The sequence below is a fragment of the Apium graveolens genome, chromosome 10 (genome assembly GCF_009905375.1).
Source record: "Apium graveolens cultivar Ventura chromosome 10, ASM990537v1, whole genome shotgun sequence".
Classification (NCBI taxonomy): domain Eukaryota; kingdom Viridiplantae; phylum Streptophyta; class Magnoliopsida; order Apiales; family Apiaceae; genus Apium; species Apium graveolens.
Window position 1 is genome coordinate 90,456,380 of NC_133656.1, and position 8,422 is coordinate 90,464,801.

Genomic DNA, 8,422 nt, shown 5'->3' on the forward strand with positions numbered 1-8,422 from the left:
GCCATTTTTAAAGTATGAAAATTTGCAGAGAGAGTATTTTCTTTGGAGAAGAAAGGAGTTAGAGCAATTGATTTGAGAATGATAAAAGAATAGAATAAAAATGAATTCTGCTTTTATACCATCTCATAAATAAACTGTCAAAAATAATAAAGTGAAATAAAGTAACCAATCAAAATAGCCCAAAATAGCCTTTTAAAATAAATAAACTGTCAAAATTCTATCAATTATCCGGCGTGTTATACTTACAAACTGTAAGTACACCCGATGGATAATGTTCAGAGTTTTAACGGCTAAGATTGAGACAATTCGGCGGATGAGAATAAAAAAATTATCCGTCGGGTTATAAAATAATCCAGAAAAGTAATTGATTTTTATTAATAAATATTATTCCGACGAATGATCAAACTCGATGGATAATGTGCATCCGTCGGGATGTAGATTTTGACTTAACCAAAATTTCATCTAAAACAGAAAAATCAATTAAGTTTCTGGCTGCATTATAACTTGCGAAAATATCTGACATGATTCAAGAATAATTAAGAATACCTAACTCACTTACCAACCTTGAAAATGTGGATTCATCAAGTGGCTTGGTAAAGATATCTGCAAGCTGCTTTTCACTTGGAACAAAATGAAGTTTCACAATACCATTCATCACATGTTCCCTAATGAAGTGGTACTTGATGTCTATGTGCTTTGTTCTTGAATGCTGTACTGGATTTTCAGTTATGGCAATTGCACTTGTGTTATCACAGAAAATAGAAATTCTGTTCACTTGTAGACTATAGTCCAACAATTGGTTTTTCATCCACAAAATCTGTGCACAACAACTACCAGCAATAATATATTCAGCTTCATCTGTAGAAGTAGAAACTGAATTTTGCTTTTTACTGAACCAGGACACAAGCTTGTTCCCTAGAAATTGACAGGTTCATGTTGTACTTTTTCTGTCTATTTTACAACCTGCATAATCTGCATCTGAATAACCAGTTAGATCAAAACCAGAATCTCTAGGGTACCAAATGCCAAGTTTTGGTGTTCCCTTGAGATATCTGAAAATTCTCTTTATAGTTACTAAGTGAGATTCTCTAGGATCAGCCTGAAATCTAGCACAAAGACAAGTAGCAAACATTATATCTGGCCTACTAGCTGTTAAGTACATAAGTGAGCCAACCATGCCCCTATAGCTTGAAATATCCACAGACTTTTCAGTAGTGTTTAATTCAAGTTTAGTTGCAGTGGCCATGGGAGTTTTTGCAGATGTGCAATCCATTATATCAAACTTCTTTAAAAGATAATAAATATATTTAGTTTGACTAATGAATATTCCATCACTAACTTGCTTAACTTGTAAACCAAGAAAGTAAGTTAGTTCTCCAATCATGCTCATTTCATACTTACTTTGCATCAATTTGGCAAACTTTTTGCAAAGTTTTTCATCTGTAGAGCCAAATTTAATATCATCTACATAAATTTGAACAAGTATACTAGAGTCATTAACATTTGTAAAGAATAAAGTTTTATCAACAATACCTCTTGTGAAGTGATTTTCCAAAAGAAACTTTGATAAAGTGTCATACCAGGCTCTAGGTGCTTGCTTCAGTCCATAAAGTGCTTTCAAAAGATAGTAGACATATTCTGGAAAATTTGGATCTTCAAAACCAGGAGGTTGAGTGACATAGACTTCCTCCTCCAAATCTCCATTCAGAAAGACACTTTTGACATCCATTTGATAGACCTTGAAATTGCCAGGGGCTTCACAGGCTACGAAAATTCTGATGGCTTCAAGTCTTGCAACAGGAGCAAAAGTCTCATCAAAATCTATTCCTTCTTGTTGACAGTAGTCCTTAGCAACCAATCTAGCTTTGTTCCTGATAACTATGCCATTTTCATTGATCTTGTTTCTGAATACCCACTTGGTATCAATTGGATTCTTTCCCTTAGGCTTAGGTACCAGCTTCCATACCTTGTTCCTTTTAAATTGCTTTAGCTCCTCCTGCATAGCTAGAACCCAATCAGGATCCAATAGAGCTTCTTCTACCTTTGATTCTTCTTTTGAGAGAAAGCTGCTATACAGACCTTCTTCTTGAGTTACTTTTCTTGTTTGAACTCTTGGGAGAGAAGATGAATAGAAAATAATCCCAATAGCTTGAATTACTTCTGCTGCAAAGTGTAGTCTTTTTATTCAATTCAAATGTGTGGTTCAATTTTAACCACACAAATAAATTGAATGAATCAATAAAGTAGTGGCTGAGGATTGAGGAGTGCTCTGTGGCGACCAGGTTATTATTCTTTGGCGACCAAGGAGAGCTTGTTTTGTGGCGACCAGGGGAACTCATTTGCCTTTATTATTCATGCATGTGTATGGTGACTCAGAAGCTACCGGGAGTAATAATTGCTATGGCGACCAGGGGGAGGGAACCTGTGGCGACAACTACACTAGTACATTAGTAGTTAACCACCAAAACAAAACAAACACACACATGTTACTTTGATTCCTTTATTTCGTTTATTCCTTTTTTATTTTTTATTTTTTTGTTTTTTTGTTTTTCTTTTTCCTCTTCCTTTTTCTTGTTTTTCCTTTCTTTTTCTTTTTCTTTTTCTTTTTGTATTTTCTTTTTCTTTTTCTTTTTCTTTTTTTTTTAGTTTAAATTGTAACTAAATTAATTTATAAAATAAACTTAAATATAACTTATATAAATAAACTAATTTAGATTTATAAAATAAACTTATTTAAAGTTTATAAAATAAATTATTTTAAGTTTTATAAATAAATTATATTAAAGTCCACTAAATAAATTTATTTAAATTTACCAATTAAACTTTGAGCTTCGCTAGTCCCTTGAGCTGTTTAGCTGTATACCCCGTGCACCTCTTCTCGTACTTTAACAGATAAACGTGCAATCTAAGTACGTTCCTCAACTTAACAATTCTTCTAAAAATAATACTCAGATTTCTTTCACGTCGTATTATGGCCTTGATTAAATTGTTAAGCTTGCAACAACTTTATCGCTTCAAACACTGACTGTCAATAAATAACTGTACTTTCACTGCAATCCTTTATGGTATTTTAGACAACATCTTCATTAACCTCTGTTTATACCCTGTGTTCAATTCTTCAGATTCCTATGGTTCGAACACTGTGTAACTTCAATCAATGCCAATACACTGAAATCTTCTGGTAGCACTTATACACTGAATCTTTAACATTTCTGAAACCCTGAAAGTCTTTAACCTTTATTCTTCACTGAGGCATGATCATATTAATGAACTTCTTTTAGTGACCGGTAGACAGACTTCAGGCCTTCTTCTAATCTTCTGATTCTTTGTATTTGCCTTATCTTCATTCTTCCTGATTTCTTGTGTAGACGTAGTATTATTAACCTTTCATGTTCTAGTGTTGTTATCGTGTTGAGTTATCACGTAACTGTTCATACAGCTACGCAGTCTCACCAAATAATCTCCCTATATTTGATTGTTAATCCTAACAAACAAATTAAATAGAGAGGATAACTCAACTAATAACTAAAAAAAGTAATGTACCAGGACTTGTAAATAATGCTACTGGTTTTCTGGATCAAATACTACATTTCTAGATTTTTTGAGTAACTGAAATGAAAGATGCTTGTTCCTCTAGCACTGAACTGATCTTCAAGTAGTTTCATCTTCATTTCATTGGTTCTTCAAATCTCTTCCAGTTAATACTTCTCAGTCTTGAAGTAATCATCAGCAGCTTCTTTTGTACAACCACATTTCCTGTTGAGAAGCGCATATCTCTCTTGTTTCTCCCACTATGAGAATTAACTGGTTAAAGGAGATCACCTTCATTTACCACCTCTCCCGTATAATAGGATCCGTAGATAAAAACCAATGATACTCCCCTTTTGGAAAATAGCTTCCCCCCTTATGAAGAATAGTGATGAACCAAACCACTTCTTCTGATCACAAGGAAATCACCTTGTGTTTACCACCTCTCCCGTATAATAGGATCCGTAGTTAAAAACAACAATGGTGTGGTGTGGTGTAGTGTACATGTGCTTTACCTTTTTCCTCATGCCTGCTATTTTTCCCCCTTAGTTGAGGAATCCTCCAAACTATTACTTAAGCTTTTATCTCCCCCTTAGAGAAGGAATGTATGCCGTTTTCTGAAGGAGTTCTCATATTTCACTTGGTTGGAAAAGAAATAACAAGTCAGATTCTGATCAACCATGTCCCTTTAAATGCTGCAAGAATGACTTCACTGTTGATCTTCATGTTCACCAATCTTCCCAAGTCCTTATACCTCCCAAATGTGAGATCACCAATTGTTACCAATTGTTAGCTCCCAACTTGTTAGTTCCCGAAGTATTCTAATCCAATCCATAAATATTAGGTCCCTAAGAGTTAGGTTCCAATCATAAACAGATTCGAGACCCGAAGTATCAAGAACCAGTATTTAGGGATAGGGAATGGGATATGGTGTTTCTCTTTCTTCCTCACAGTGAGTGTGTGATTTTGTTTTGTGTACCTCACAAGTGTTTCACTCTTCTCTTCACTCATGTTTACACTCATCCTCACAAGTGTATCACTCCTCTCATAGCTCCAAAATCCAGCTGTACCTGCAAGGAAAATCACCTTAGCCATCCTTAAGGAGGTCACGGGTGGTGCAATGGGAGTTCACAAATCCCCATCCTTATTAGACTCGTCAGATGAATCTGAGTCATAATCTACAAGTTCCTAGTTTCCCTTTTTGGGGTTCCAGATTTGAACTCTGGGAAGGCAAACAATGATCCAAAGAATTTAGCATAAAGATCAAAGTTCCCTTCTAATGTCTGTGAAGACATTTCCTTGTGACTCATAAGGTAATATCTGAATCATTGTCAACAAGTTACCGATCTGCACCTATGTCAGATCCATTATCCATAGATGCATCCAGGTTTATTAGTCCTGGGGAGGTAAACACTGACCACTAACATATGGCTATTGGATCAGTATCCTCTCCTAACACCTGTAAAGGCAATTGGTCCATTAAAGAACCTAGAACAATCGAATATAACCATAAAATGGTCAAAACTCTTGTTTCCGTCAACTCATTCTTTGTGTGTATAACATTTCCTTGTGCATCGATAATTGTTTATGTTTGAGGTGGTGACACTACATTGGATGCCTTTGCCGACAGGAGAATTTCAATAGATGTACCCTGTTGAGATGATGAATCTAGTAACTGTTTTTGTGCCTTTTCAGCCATTACATCTTTTTGAGAAGATGTATGGGGGCTAGCAGTTGCCTCAGTTTTAATGTATCTCAACTTTGTTGGAGACAGAGCTGTTGGGTTGATTTCAGAACCTTCCTTATGTGGTGCACTAAGGAACTTTCTCCCTCACGCTCATTCATACTTCATTTTAGTGGTAAGAATGTTGGTTAGTTCTGTTTCTGTATTTGTCTTTACAGTCTGGGATAGAAGTTGTGGGTTTTCAACCTCATGACTATCAAATGAAAGAAGGCCATTGGAGGCTGAACCCGTATCACAGAACATATTGCAAGATAGAGATGAAATGCATTAAGGTCTATAATGAATGAAAATTATACATTTAATCTTTTGAGAGAAATGATGTACAATAATGATTTCAAAAGATTTTAATGAAATTAGAAACCACCACTGTAAAAAGAAGTTTGATTTTTCTTTTAAAACTGTTCGAGTGCATGAGTCTGTTTTTATGCATAAAGAGATAAATGATTTGATAAGACACAGACTGATGACCTAGCAGTATTAAGAAGAGAAAGAAAGATTTGTCTTTTAATATGAATGAGTTTTTATAAAAGCATTGATCACTTAGGGTAAAGTCTAAGCGATTCTCATTCATGTCAAAAGCTCCATAATCTATCTTTATAAAATTATTACCAACAATATTGTTTATTGATAAGTAATCTTAATAAGATGGGCTATGCTCCTGATTTCAAATTGTAGTGAATCTGTCAGATATAGCAACTCATATGAATTCACTAGAACTTAAAGTCTCACAATTATCTGCAATAAAATATTAACAACATATCATTGACTGATACTTGTCAAGTACTTTAGATACCAATAAATATGTTGCATCCTATTATAAATATTAAAATAAGATATCAATGAATTAAATACCAATTATCGATCAAAAAGATATCAACATTCAATTTCATATATCATACAATTGTTAACTCCTAACAACTGTAATATCTCAAACAATATTGGTTCGATAAATAAAGCAACATTAACCAACATTGACTTGTTTGCAATCTTAGAAAAATATTCTAAGTTTCATATACTTTGATCCATTGAGTATTGCATCTATTATCAAAGTGTTTAGGAATTTATAAATAAGTATAAAAAATATTCTAACTTGACAACATATGGTTACTTATAATAACACAATCAAACATTTTAACCATAATTGTACTTAGGAAAAATTTCCACACTTTCTATATTAGTATAAGTGATTGAAGATAAGTATTGATTACTTAGAGGAGTTCTAAGTAATGTCACAAATACTAATACTTCACAATTAGTTCATAGTTAAACTCTTAACTAAATATCATTAACTGATATAAGTCAAGAAATTACACACAACTAATCATGCTACAATCATATTCCGATTTTAGTGAATTCTTGAGATATAAGCATTGCTAAATTCACTAAAGCCATAATCTCATAATTATCTTATAACACATAAGTTACAATCAATATACTAGATATCAATTATTGACAGATTTAGTTATAATCAATCATGCTGCTTATTTATTTTAAGTTAGTTTGAATTATGAAGCAAATAAAATCATGGAATTGCTTCAGAATTCCATAATCCAAACAACCCAAAATAAATATTAAATAAATAAATACTAAATATATGTGAGTTAGATACTAGCACTTAAATATTTATAATTATCCTTGAGTAAGCACCAATAGGATATATGACTTATATACATGACAATCACTATTTGGATAATTAGTAATTTTAGAAATGCTTTCTAAGCATATAAATATTGAGAATTTTATACACATGACTTATAAAATACTTCAACTTTCAATATCAGTGATTTTAGAAATAAGCATTGATTACTTGGAACAAAAATTCTAAATAATATCACTAGCATTAAAAGTATCACAATTATTCGTACAAGATACAAATAACTATGCTACATATTATTTTAACATAATTTAAATTATGAGACTGATATGGAATAGAATTGTCTACAGTCATAATTTAAATCAATTAAAAGAATATTCAAACTTAATGCTATAATACTTAACTACCACAAATGTATATGACATTGTAATCATGATAATCAAGATAGTAGCACTAAGTACGAGGTACTGGATTACTGATAAATTCACAAGTCCTTTAAATATTGAAGATTTAATACTTGTGAACTTATATTAAGAATTCCTTACAGATGGGATTTCCAACTAATGTGCAATGAATGATATACCACACTTACATACCAGTCTTGAAAAATTAACTTTATCAAGTGATTTAATAAATGTTTCTGTTAGTAACTCTTTGACTAAAAGACATGCTCTCAAAATAAGTGAAACTTGGTGTGAAGGTTCCTTGTCATAGAGTGTTCACAGAGTTGTTGGATTTGAGGTTATTTCTTATCATAATAAGAAATCAATCTTCTTCCACGAAGTTGACAGCTTCCTGAGATGCCTCTCATGTCACTTAGGTTGACAGCTTCAGAGATGCTTCTCATGTCTTTCTTACAATCTGCATAATCTATATCTATATAGCCAAACATGTTAAGCATAATATCTTTAGGGTACTTTACTTCAAGAGTTGATAGTCCCTTAAGATATCTAATAATCTTGTTAATAGCTATAAGATTGGATTCTCTAGGATCCACTTAGAACCTTGCACTTTGGCATCTTGAGAACATTACATGTTGTCTATTTATATTTGAGTAAAAGAGTGAGTTTGTCATACCTCTATAGCTTATCATTATACCTGAGTTGTATTGATCAAGCTTTAGTGGTTTCTGTTGGTAAGTAGTCTTGGCATGGTTAGAATTTTCCAAAATTTTACCTCTTCAGAAGATCCTTATACTTACTTATATTTCCATCATCTTTTGGTTAACTTGTACTCCTAGAAAAAATATTCTTTTGGCTTGCTTGAACTCCTAAAAGAATTATTCTAATGGCTTGCTTAAAGTGATTCCAAAAAGAATTACAACTTGTCCAACATTCTCTTCCATACTTACTCTACAATTACTTAGCAAATAATCTTGCACAAGACTTTGTTAGTAGACCAACATATAACATTATCATTATATCATAGCACATATAACTTAATACGTTTGTGCCTAGTGATAAAGAGAGTTATTAATATGACGACTCTACTAATTAATATTTAATTGTAACTTCAGTTATAGTGCCATACCATGTCCTTGACGATTTCTTGAGTAA